This window comes from Gorilla gorilla, chromosome 5 (genome assembly GCF_029281585.2).
Source record: "Gorilla gorilla gorilla isolate KB3781 chromosome 5, NHGRI_mGorGor1-v2.1_pri, whole genome shotgun sequence".
Lineage (NCBI taxonomy): Eukaryota > Metazoa > Chordata > Mammalia > Primates > Hominidae > Gorilla > Gorilla gorilla.
Genome location: NC_073229.2, coordinates 135,628,826 through 135,642,237, shown reverse-complemented (window position 1 = coordinate 135,642,237; position 13,412 = coordinate 135,628,826). Strand labels below are relative to the sequence as shown.

The 13,412-nt window shown below is 35.3% G+C and overlaps 1 protein-coding gene across 4 annotated transcripts in view; it reads left to right on the top strand.

Moving 5' to 3' along the window:
* The window catches only part of REV3L (REV3 like, DNA directed polymerase zeta catalytic subunit), a 185,802-nt gene that overhangs the window by 1,595 nt on the left and 170,795 nt on the right, over nucleotides 1–13,412 (top strand). The window lies entirely within an intron of this gene.

Here is a 13,412-nt window from a genome sequence, read left to right as displayed (position 1 = left end):
CCCTCTAGCTATGAATTGCCTTATGGGATTTTAGATAGCATTTCCCACTTGATGCTCCTTGCCCTCATCACCATTCATCTTATTACTACAGTCAGTTTCTGTGGACTACCAAGATAATAGTGCTTTCCCAAATACAAGCACTCATTTTAAGCAGTTACCTTTTAATGTGAATTCTCATTGTTACAATGTCAATGTCGTGAGATTTGGTAGCATATTCCTATTTAAACTAGTGAATATGATTTTGATATGAACCTTGAAAGATGGGGAATTTGAGTGCTTTTAACGTGTTGAAAGTGTAACACTTGAAACTTTGGAGGCTGGGAAATCGAGGCGATGAAGTGTTCTATAAGATAGGTTTTCTGCCCTTTTATAGTGGTGCTGTCTTTGTTTCCAATTGGAATTTCAGTGTAATGCACCGTTCTCACTTCAGATGCAGAGGAAGGATAAAATAGTGAAGTTGATATGGCCCTGTTCAGCCAAATTTCCGAATCATAAAGTGACATGCTAATAGGATATACTGTGGCATTTCTGTGTATTACAACTTGTATGGTTTGAGTTACTTTTCCACACATAATTTTTTCTCCTCCACACAAGTCATTCAATATGTTTCCCTGAGAGATAGTCAAGCTTTGTTTTATAGGAAAGTTTCGTTTGTGGAAATAAATGAGTTTCACTGTAAGCTAATGTAATTCTATTACGTGAGAAAATGTTCCTTAAAAAATAAAGAATATTATATACTTTTGTTTTTCTGAATATTTTTTAAAAGACACATTAACTATTTCCTATTTCATCCTTCATGGACATCCCACAATAGATTACCAGCGCCTTAAAAAAAAAAAAAAAAACGAAAAAACCAAAGACTAAAAACCCCCACTGGGGTTTTTTTTTTTTTTTTTGGTATATACTTTGAAATTTATATTTTAAATGAATTAAAAAGTAACACTTTTTATATGTACATTGAAAGACATAAAACTTGATACAGAGAAAGTCAAATTTTAAATTAAGGATTATCAAATTGAATTTGCCATGTAGTTCACAGTTTCCAACAAAATGTTTGTTTCAACAAGAAAAACTTTGAAGTCATTGGCATACATTTAGAGTTTACACTTTTCATAAACCAAGCCAGCATTTTTATTAGCACGTCAGAAACTCCCAGTGAGATTAATATTAATTAAACATAATCAAAAACTGCAGAATTACCTGCTTTTGAATTATCTCCCCAAGGAAAACTAGTCCAATAAAATAAAACTTGAAAATTATTAATATAAAAGAGAGGCCAGTCTGACTTAGTAAAACTCTGAATGCTAGAATTTTTAATGAAGACAGATTTATTTGAAAGTAAAGATGTAAACATAATGCAAAGATATAAACATGGTTTGTATTATATCTTTATATCTTTACTAACAAGTAAAATAAGGTAATAAAAATGTGTAACACGTGATAAACCTATGCTACATAAAATAGTATAAACATACTTTTTTCATATATAAGAATTACTTTGGGAGGTCCTTAATGCTTTACTTTGGTTTGGAGAGAAAATGTTTTAAAATTGAGTTTGCCTTACAAATGAGATCCTGAAAAATAGCAACCAAAGATATTTTTTCTCAAATGAAGTGGCCGTTTCAAAATTATATTACAAATTCTGAACTGATTGGATTAATACCCTTTTACTAGTTTAGTTTTTCTATTATTGCATGAAAAGCATTTTTCTGCTTTAGAAAACAGTCCAGTTGACTTTTGATTGTTCTGTGTTTTGAGGACGTATCTTGAGTAATTTAAGAAATAAAGTGTTTTGGGTTTAAAAGCTCCCATGTCTTAAGTTGGTGAAATTTGAAAAGGTATTTTTAAAAAGAGGGATATTCAGGGCTGGGTGCTGTGGCTCACGCCTGTAATCCCAACACTTTGGAAGGCAGAGGCAGGAGGATCGCTTGAACCCAGGAGTTGGAGACCAGCCTGGGCGACATAGTCTGTACAAAACAAACAAACAAACAAATTGGCTGGGCGTGGTGGTGTGCACCTGTAGTACTAGCTATTTGGAAAGCTGAGACAGGAGAATCGCTTCAGCCCAGAAGGTTGAGGCTGCAGTGAGCCAAGATCACGCCACTGCACTCCAGCCTGGGCAACAGAGCAAGACCCTGTCTTAAAAAAAAAAAAAAGGAGGGGGGATATTCAGATTTGAATGGTAAATCCTGACTGGTTTAATCCCTTGCCAACTGAGGATATTGATTGCTAAGGGAATCACTTAAAGTTTCTTCATCTGAGTTATGGAATTTTTTAAAAAACAAAAACAAACTTCCTCTCCATTTTTTTAACTAGTTTTTAAAATGTCTTGAACATTATTTTGACATAATCAAATTGAGCAGTATCATTTGTAGAATAAATTGTTAATTTTTTCTTTTATAACAACATTTTGGTAACTTGTTTTAATGGAGGGAAGAAAGGTGATGAATAAAGTATAGGACAATGTTTTTTCATTTAGATTTGAATATAGGTGTGACCACTCAGAGAATTCACTACAAATGAAATCATCAGGCTTCATTTAAGGATTTGACTTAGGTGGACTTGGGAAGCTGTCCATTTTCCACATCTCGACTCTTGCTTAGTTGCTTGATGTAACTCACTTCATGCTGAGTTTAGACAGCTCTCACAGTTTCCTCAGCACCAGGTTAAACAGAACTATCCTTTCAAAGAGCTTCCCTGCTGAGATGCAGAGTAGGAGTAAATGGAAGAGTGTGGGATGTCCACAAAGCAAATAATTAAGCAAAGTAGGCCAGACAGACTATAGAGGGAGCTGCTTGTCTTTAAGATTACTCTAAGGAACTCTGCCACTTCGTCTAGCTTAGTGAATATTTTGGTAGATTGTTCTAGATGCTGTTAGCCATGAAATCAAGCTTTTCAACATAAGAAATTGATAATTCTGAAATGCTATATAAGTTTATGTAGATGCTTATCCAATTATAAATATATTCTCATTGTTTATATTTTATAAAATTAAATATAAGAAACTACCAGAATAACCTTTTTTTTTTTTGGTAAATTGGAGTTAAATTTGCAATAAGAATAATTTTGAAAATTAGCGTGTATCAACAACTCAGGTTCAAAAGTTTCTCTAATAGAATCTGCTTTGTTCATAGTTTGTTTTTTACTAAGCTATTTAAAAATATTTTAAGATCCTATAACACCTATTTGATTACAATTATTGGAGAGATTTTCAGGAACACTATGGAGATGTAATGAATCATCACAAACAAATTGGTCACTTTTTTTAAAGTAGATATTTGAAGCCCTGAGTAGCAAGTTGTTTTAGCTTTAAGTGCCTTAAGAACAGCTTTACCCTCCAGAAGCTCACAATGTAGTAGAGATGATGGGCATGTAAACGTAAGTCAAATGCAGTATGACTGGACTATAGAAATGTGTATAAGACAAAGCAAGGATTCATTGGGAGACATGTTCTATATCCAGGCAAAAAGGGGAGTCAGGGAAGACTTCGTGAAGGAAATATGGATTAGTCATGTTAAAGGAATTTTTAAGGAACTTAAAATTTCAGATAGAGGAACAGCTAGCTACAAGGTAATTGACAGATGAAGACAACTGCTCTTTGCAGGGCAGTTTGGCAATGTATATTAGAATCCTTGAAGTGTTCTTTTTTGACCCAATAATTCTAGTTTTAGGGATTTTAATCTATGAGCATAAATCTTTTGGCAAATCTGGTTGTCTTTTGAATCCGTCTACTTCTTTTCATAATCCATCACCACCCTAAACTACTAGCATTTTTGGTCAGGTTTACTACAGTAGCCTCCTAATCTTGGTTTATCCCAATCTACTTTGTCCCCTTCTGATCTGTTTCCTACACTGTAATCAGAGGGATCTTTTAAAAATGCAAACCTGATTACATCACCCTACTGTTTGATATGCTTCAGTAGCTTTCCATTGCATTCAGGATATGGACAAAACTCTGTGTCTTATATGGTGGCATCTGCCTGTCTTACAAGGTCTTGCATAGTCTGGCCCTTACCTTTCTGTCTAGTCATGACTTGAGCCATGTTCTTGACTTACTCTTTTTGTTCCAGCCTTATTGGCCTTATCTCAGTCCCTTGTTCTTGCCATGCTCCTTCCCACAGTGAGGGCTTTGTACCTGCCGTTGCCCTTGCCGAGAATGTTTTTACTTTTCTTTCACCTAAACTTCGATTTATCTTTCCTCAGGGAAGCCTTCCCTATCACAGACTCTCAAAGCACCATGAACTCTCCTCATAGCACTTGCTGTCATTGTAATTTCATATGTGTTGGAGATTAACATCTGTTTTTCCAAATAGATTGTAACCTTCAGAAATCCTGATAATGTGTTTCTTTTTCCTCACCATTATAGAGTTAATGCTTACCACAGTGCTTGAAACTTGTCTATTAATTCTTGCAACTCATTTGTGGCAAGGATTAATAAATAGATGATAATCATCACAGAGAACAACTCTAAGTGTTCAACGATTGGCAAATGGTTGCATAAACTGAGTATATTGATTTGGGAGGATGTGTTTAAAACATGTTTTAGAAGTATGTGTAATAACATGGGAAAGTGCTGTCATATTATGTGAAAAAATTAGTTTACAAAATAGTCACTTATTAAAAGTGTGGGAAAAATACACTGAAGTATAAAAGTTGGTTGTCTCTGGAAGGTATGTTTTATATTTTCAGATTTTTTACAGAGAACATGTGCTGATTTTATAATTTAAAAAAACCATATACAAAATTAAGGAAAAATTGGTTTTCTAGATATGGTTCCAGAAATGTAGTGGGAGACATGAGATTCATAATGGTCTCCAAAATGTGTATCAACCAAAATGCATGATTGCATGATGATCATATTGAACTTAATTATATAAATTCCATTTAGAAATTGCAAAATGATTCATATATTAAAGCAAGCCAGTAATTTCTGGTTGTATTATTCTTACTTGTATGTAAAGTGGTTTTAATTTTAAAATGTTTTGAAAAGTAACATGGTTTTGGCACATGACAGCACTAAAACAGAGTAAAGACTAGAATTAACTCAAATATATATGAGAGCTTAATATAGGTTGAGCATCCCTTATCCAAAACTCCATAATCTGAAATCCTTCAAAATCTGAAATGTTTTGAGCACCAACATGATGCCAGAAGTAGAAAATTCCACACCTGACCTCATGATGGGTCACAGTCAAAACTTTGTTTCAGGCTGGATGCAGTGGCTCATGTCTGTAATCCCAACACTTTGGGAGGCTAAGGTGGGAGGATTGCTTCAGCCCAGGAGTTCAAGACCAGCCTGGGCAACATGGAAAGACGCTATCGCTACGAAAAAATACAAAAGTTAGCCAGGCAGGGTGGTACACGTTTGTGGTTCCAGCTAGTTGGGAGGCTGAGGCAGGAGGATCGCTTGAGCCCAGGAGGTGAAGGCTGCAGTGAGCCATGATTGTATGACTGCATTCCAGCCTGGGTGACAGAGCAAGTCCCTGTCTCAAAAACAACCAAAACAACTTTGTTTCATGTGTAACATTATTTAAAATTATATAAAATTACATTCAGGTTTGGTCCCATCCTCAGGATATCTCATGTATGTGCAAATATTCTAAAATCTGAAACACTTCTGGTCCCAAGCATTTCAGATAAGGGATATTCAACTTGTATATGAAAATGGATCCCACCTTCATTTATGAGTAGGGAAAAGAAGAATTGTTTAATAAACAGTGGTGGGATAGCCAGTTAGTCATCTGGAAAAATAATGTTGGCTTGCAGAGGAGTTAAAGATTTAAATATGAAACAAAGAAACAAAAAAGGTAGGGTAATTATTTTTTACGTAATCCAGGATTGGTGAAGTCCTTTAATAGCATACTGGGTTGCTGGATTTTAGGACATAAAAATAAAATTCTGTATGGGGGAAAAAAACAAAGTTAAAAGAGAAACAGACTAGTAAAACTTATTTGTATACTTCACAAAGGGCTAAGTTCCTCTTAATACAAAGAACTAGAAAATAATCCAGCAGAAAAATTAGCAAAGAGAATTCATATGAAAAAATGTACAACTTTATTTATAATATAATAAAGATGTAAATTCAAGCTACAACATACTCTTTGTCACCTATCAAATGGGCAAAGGTTATGTATAGTATAACTCGGGAAAGGTGAGAAGAGAAAATGGTCAGCCTCATACATTGCTGGTGGGATTATAAAGTATTCATACTCTATAGAAAGCAGTTTGAAAATGGTTTTCAAAAATTAAAACACAGATTTATTTCGTTCTAGTAATTCCATTATAGGATTTTATTCTCTAGAAGATTTTGCATATATGTCAAATAAATATCTAAGAATATTTGTGGCAGCATTATTTGTTACTGCAAAAGATTGGAAACATGCTAAACATATCAGTAGGGAAGTAGTTAGGTGAATTATGGTGTATATATTCAACAGAATACTAGTCAGCCTTTAAAAATAATGAGAGAATACTGTGTGTACTGCTGTGGTGCTATGTCAAAGATATGAGGAAAAAAAGCAAGAGGCATGACTGCATGTGCAGTTTGCTGCCATTCTTGTGGTTAAAATATATATTTTTATATGCTATATATGCCTATGTATTAGATTAAAATTCTTTATTATAATAAAATCCATATATGTGTGTGTGTGTGTGTGTGTGTGTGTGTGTGTGTATATATATAGGCAGATATAGAATGTAATGTGCATGGGAGGATACGGGAGAGTCTGATGACAGTAATTGCTCCAGTGTGTAGAAGTGGTTGCCTAGAGGACAAAGATGGACTAACTTTTAAAGTATACTGTTTGGTAATTTTTCAGTATTTTAAAATCATGTGCATGTAATACTATTCAAAGTTAATATTTTTAAGTTATGTTTTGCTTACAGGAATTGGTAAGAAGGAAAAAATAAGAGACCATAATAGTTGTTACAAACAAATGATTACTGCAATACTGTTTTTAACTTTAGTTATTGTTAGAGATCTTCTAATTCAAAGTTTTCAGTTGATGTTACATGGCTCACAGAAGGGTAGTCCTAGTGGAATGGGGGCTGAAGGAAGGCGTTGGGGTTCCTGTGAACAAGTAGCATGGTGAGTGACAACCAACAGTTAAAATCAGCATACTGCTCCTTTTGATATTTTAAGTGCATTAAATGAGGTGTGCCTTACTACTTGGAATCTACTTCAGCAGCCAGCCACAGTGTACAGCTGCCTTTTGTGGGAAAGGGATCATGGAATTGTTACTGGAGTTTGTATTCACGGTGCCGAAGGAACATGCCACCTACCACAAGGTGCAACCCACTTACAATGAGAGGACAAGGAAGGAGGGAGGGTGTCCCTGGTGGCCCAGCTCCAGGCCTGACTATCTGTATTCACCTGTATTGGATGCTGCTCACCACGTGCGTTTGATATGCTCTGCAAGGTGACTGCCTGATAGTGCGTGTATGTTTGTCAGAAATAAAGCATGATTTTAATTTTGAAATATTCTTGATGTGAAAAAGTTTGATTTTGAAATTCATATTAACATTTTCAGCATTACATGTGTCAAAAAATATCTACCATAACACTTTACATTTTTTCTTCTGTAATTAGAAAATATAATTTTTTTTTCACCAGGCACTGTGTAGATGCCTCCAAATGCCCTTCTGTTGTCCAGTGTGCTAAAATTTTTTTTGCTGACAAGTTTTGTTTGCAGTTTAAAAGGGTCGAGAAGCATCATTCTAGTCAAATGTACTCATTTTGTATAAAGAAAACTGAAATCTACATAGCAGGCTCAGGGATTTGTCCAGTGTCCTACAGTTGATTGGTATGAGGCTGGATTTGAAAATTGGGGATCTTGGATCTTGACTCTTCAGCTCTCATCACCTCACACTGACCCCCTCTCCCCCCGAAACATGAGGGAATATTGGAGGAAGGCATTGATGATAATTGAAAGACAAAAATACAGAACCTCAGAGGAATTATTAAAAGAACTGCACATATGTAGTTCAGAAATCTTTGAGACCCTACTGTATCTAATAGTGCTTAGAATCTTCTAATATTATTATTAATATTCTATAATCTAGAATAGATTATAGTAGGATTCGTTTTATGATGACTTGGGCTGTATCTTTAAGAAAACAAAAGATTATAGCAAAAGGAGTTTAGGGCAAACATAAATAAAAATTGATACTAAAATCGTATGTATGCTATTTCCAAAAAAGGGAGGAGGGAATATATGAGACCTTTCAAGTTCCTCTGGTACTATAATTACATTTTCTGTCATCTTGCTTTTGATTGGATTAGAATTCACTCAATTAAAGATAATCTAGGGCCAGGCACCTATAATCCCAGCACTTTGGGAGGCAGAGGCAGGAAGATTGCCTGAGCCCAGGATTTTGAGACCAGTCTGGGTAACATGGCGAGACCCCGTCTCTTTAAGAAAAAAAAAAAAAATCTAAGTGAAAAATGATTCAAGTCTAAATAGGTTGGGTTAAAGTAGGTTTTAGAGGATGTTGTCATTGGTGATGGATATTTCAAAGAAATAGTTTGAACTTACTTATAAAGTAAGAAATGGGCCATGGTATGAGGTATGTCACTCTGGTATCTGGCTGCCATTTTAACATCATAGTGATAATAAGAGGAAATAATGGGAGTTAAGGAACAGTGAACTTTGGGTGAAATTGTGTTAACTTGTAATTTCCATGTAAATACAGATAAGGCAGGAGTGAGTGTCTTAGGCAATTAGAAATAACTCAGTCTACTGTCCAAACATGATGTGGATTTTGAGACCAAAACAAATTATAAGTAAAAGTAAGACCCTCTTAATGACAGCCTATTTAACCTTTTTGGTGTTTTTGTTTGGTGTGTGTGTGTGTTTTCTGTCATTCCTTCTAAGTTTTCCAGATGATCTTGTGTTTCTTCCAGCTCTCTGTGGGTTTTTAAATATTTCATTTTATAAATGAAAAATACTTTGTTGCTTAATTAGCATTGGTAAACTGGACTGTTTTCTGTAGCAGAAATTGAATACAAGCCTAGCAAAGTAAATTCTGAGAAAAATGAGTAGTAATTGTCAATGGAAAATTTCGTGGTTTTTTTTTTTCTTTTTTGGCCAATTCTATTTTTTTAGATGATAGTTTTGGGAAATACTAAGAATTTGAGCTCAATTTACTTTGGGGCAGTTATTTAATTTTCTTTGGGTTCAGAGAGCATTACTACTATATAAACAATTCAAATAATAAAAGAAAGTGTGTTACCTCAAAAATGCCTTGTGTAATATATAACAGTTCACAAGATTACTATTTTTCTTCCATTTATTACGATTACCAAGGAAGTATAACAAGAATTAAAAGAAATATATTATTTTGCATATATATTTATACTTCAAAGTAATTTATATACTAAATTAGGTTTTGTTTGAGATGGTGAAATGAAAGACTTTGTAAATAAGAATACATGTTGATATGTGAAAAATGTAAAGTTAAAACATGTTGGCATACTCCTAGTTTCTCAGAACAAGAAAATGACTAATCTAAATTTCATTTCAGAATAAAACCCAAGACAAGCCACATAAAAGCAACCTAAAAATTAAACTGTCATCATATTATTTGTTTTAAAACTATGGAATAATATATCTGAGGAAGATTTCTCTCAAAATTGTTTTTCTCAATTTCAAGTAAGTAATTTATTTTGGTTAATATATTGGGGGTGAGGGGGGTGGGGGTGAGCCTTGGCATTGAAGTTGGTAAATCCTACTCACCCTTAACTAACAACTTAAATATCAACCTCTTTAAAGCCTTCTGTGACTCCTTTGCCCATTCCCAAAGATTATCTCCTTGGTTTTCCAAGTCTTCATCCCCTTCCACATTGCTGTTAAAAAAGGATCTGTTACAATGGATATTGTGTTTGTCTCTAAGAATAGTCATGTGGCACTACCTTCATGGGCCCCACCTCATACTTCTCAACCCCACTGCCTTCTGTTGCTGAGAGACCCGGAGCAAGTTATTATACTTATGTTAGCCTTAATTTCCTCCTCTGTAAAGTGAGTTTTAATAATTTCTACAGCATAGCATTATTATGATTGAATAAGATAACCAGCTAATGTCTGGCATACATAGTAACATAAATGTTACTTTCTTTACCTGTCTTGTCTCCAGAATCTGCTACATTACCTCATATACTGAGTACTCTTTAAACTGTTTGAATTGAAATGAAACATGGAATGTTTGTAGCAGGTATTCCTCACATTAGGAGAAACTAAAACATCTGCACATTGTGGTATGAGATTTTTTACATTTGGTTAGTGACGTATCTACAGTCTAGGTAATTGCCTGTTTAAAACACTTTTTAAAAATTTGGCTATGTTTTATAAGTGGTCCATCAGGACCTGAAAAGAACCTTATTTTCCAAAGCCATCAGTAGTGCCTTAAAAAAAAAAGGTGATAGAACATGTTGAAAGTATGTATGCTAGATGTCACAGTAAAGGTGACATGTCAGTAGGATTTATTGCTCTCTTGTGAATTTGTAACACGCACAAAAATGGAAGCCTTTGTATTTTAAACGTACTTAGGATTGTGGAATGTGGACTAAATGATTTATTACTGCCCAGAGCTTCACCTCTCATCACCATATATTTTCTACATACATTCCTAGGTTTTGTTTAATAACATTGTCTTTTACTTATTTATTTATTTTTTTGAGACAAAGTCTTACTCTGTTGCCCAGGCTGGAGTGTAGTGGCGCAATCTTGGCTCCATGCAACCTCCACCTCCCGAGTTCAAATGATTCTCCTGCCTCAGCCTCCCAAGTAGCTGGAATTACAGCCACGTGCCACCACACCCGGCTACTTTTTGTATTTTTAGTAGAGATGGAATTTCACCATGTTGGCCAGGCTGGTTTCAAACTCCTGACCTCAGGTGATCTGCTCACCTTGGCCTCCCAAAGTGCCGGGATTACAGGCGTGAGCCATCACCACACCCCGGCATGTCTTTTAATTTTTTAATGAGGTCATTAGAAAGATATCCAAATTAATTATGATGTCTCACACCTTAGCTGATAATGCTTAGTGTTTTGAAAATAGAAGCCATGTTATTATAGTTAAAAGACCTTAATTTTACATCATTTTACTAAACGAGGTGGTAAACCGTTTATTAAGGACTGTGTGCCCTGTTCTAAGCGATTTGATCTTCACAACAGTTCTATAAAATAGGACTGTTATCCCCATTTTACAGTTGAGGAAATGAGGCATAGAGAGGTTAATTAACTTTGCCTAAAGTGATGCAGCATAATGTTTACCTCATACCATTTGAGGATTAAATGAGAAAACATGTATTAGGCCATTACCCATTTAAACAGAAGAAACAGTGAAGCAGAATTTGAGATGAGTGTCTTCTAACACTTCCAGAATTTGATAATAGCCATTATTGAGATGTGACAGTGACCGTGAATATATTCTTATTCACATTTGTGTGTGTGTGTGTGTGTGTGTGTGTGTGTGTGTGTGTGTGATAGTAAACCCTGGTACTCTTAACCCATTTTTTTTTTTCTGAAGCAATATTAATGTCTCCTCTCAAATTCATGCTCCCATTTGGACTGAATTAATGTATATGTGTTTACAAGGTGATAGTAGGATTTTAATATCAATCTGATATAAAATTTTTATAAGTTCAGTGTAATTAAATAGTATGTGGATATATTCTCATTGTGAAATTTAAAAAGCAGAACAGGTAAGGGAAAAATCTTCTTTGACCACCTATTCGCCTCTCTACTTGGATCAGCTTTTGTTGTATGATAAATCTCCCCAAAACATAGTGCTGTGAAACAATAGGCATTTGTTAGCCTAATTCTGGGCTGGGCTCAATTAAGCAATTCTGCTGCAGCTTATGTCTGGCCTTGCTGATGTGGCTGCAGTCAGCTTATGGGTCAGCTGGGAGCTGGTTGGTCTAGGATAGCTATGTCTGGATAATCTGTACTGGTTGTTTGCTTGGGTGATGGGGGCCATGTGTCTCCCGCAGGCTAGGCGTGGCTCTTTCACCTGGAGGCAGTAGTAGGGTTTACAGAAGTAACTAGTGACAGCAAGCCTTGTATATTTTCTGTTGTCCAAAGGCCAAAGCAGATCAACATGGCCAATTCCAGAGTTGGTATGGGAGGGGTTTCCTAACCGAGTGGGGCTAATTAGGGGGCCATTACTGCAACAATCTATTATCCAACTGTTGCTGGCTAACTCATTTTTCAGGAAGCATGCACCAGCGTGGCGTTGCTCCTTTCTTGAAGTAGTGTTTATGTAAGCAATTTATTCAACAGTTCAGATAAATTTAGTTAATTCATTGTTCTTACTCGTTTTTATTCCATTTTTGTCATCCTTCAGCATTATTCTTAGTTTCATTCAACTCAACAAATATTTATTGAGCACCCATTAAGTGCACAATAAGGTATCAAGAGGTGAGCAGCAGATGGAGCAAGACTACTGTGTTAATCATCCAAGTTTGTTTTGTTTTGTTTTGTTTTTTGTTGTTGTTTGAAACAGTCTCGCTCTGTTGCCCAGGCTGGAGTGCAATGGTGTGATCTTGGCTCACTGCCACCTTCACCTCCTGGGTTCAAGCTATTCTCCCACCTCAGCCTTCTGAGTAGCTGGGATTACAGGCATGCACCACCCCACCCAGCTAATTTTTTGTATTTTTAGTAGAGACAGGGTTTCACCATTTTGGCCAGGCTGGTTTCGAACTCCTGACCTCAAATGATTCGCCCACCTCAGCCCTCCCAAAGTGCTGAGATTACAGGCATGAGCCACTATGCCCGACCAGTCATCCAAGTTTTTAAAAGTGGCCTGCCTGTCTGCTTCATTATGTGAACAGAATTCTATAAAAGTAGAAAACTTTTAACAATTTTTTGAGAATGACCAACAGCCCACACCAGGCTAAATATATCTTACATGCTACATTTTTAAACATCTTACAAGGATTTCTTCAAATGAGAAAAACTAATACAGAGGTTGTTTTGATCTGTACTCCCACGAGCAATAGGAGACTTTTTCCATGTCTTCATCAAGATTATGTTCCCAAATGTTTTGATCATTGCCAATCTAATAGACATAAAATGGATCTCAGTGTAGTTTTAATTTGCATTCCTTTTATTATGAGTGAGATTGAGTGTTTTTTCATATGCTTGAGAGGCACTTATGGTATTTCCTTCTCAGCGTACTGTTTATCTTTTACCCATTTTGCTGTTGAGACTCTTGGTCTTTTCCTTACTGATTCCAAAGAGGCTTCATATATTAGTAAAGTTCATCTCCATCTGTAAATTGAGTTCCAAATGTTTTCCTCTGTTAGTTGTTATGGTAGATTACTTTTTATTTAAATAGTATCTTTTTTTCATTTCATAAATAATCTTTATATCTGAATTAGGCTTTTAAATCACATTTAGATGAAGTTAGGTTTAA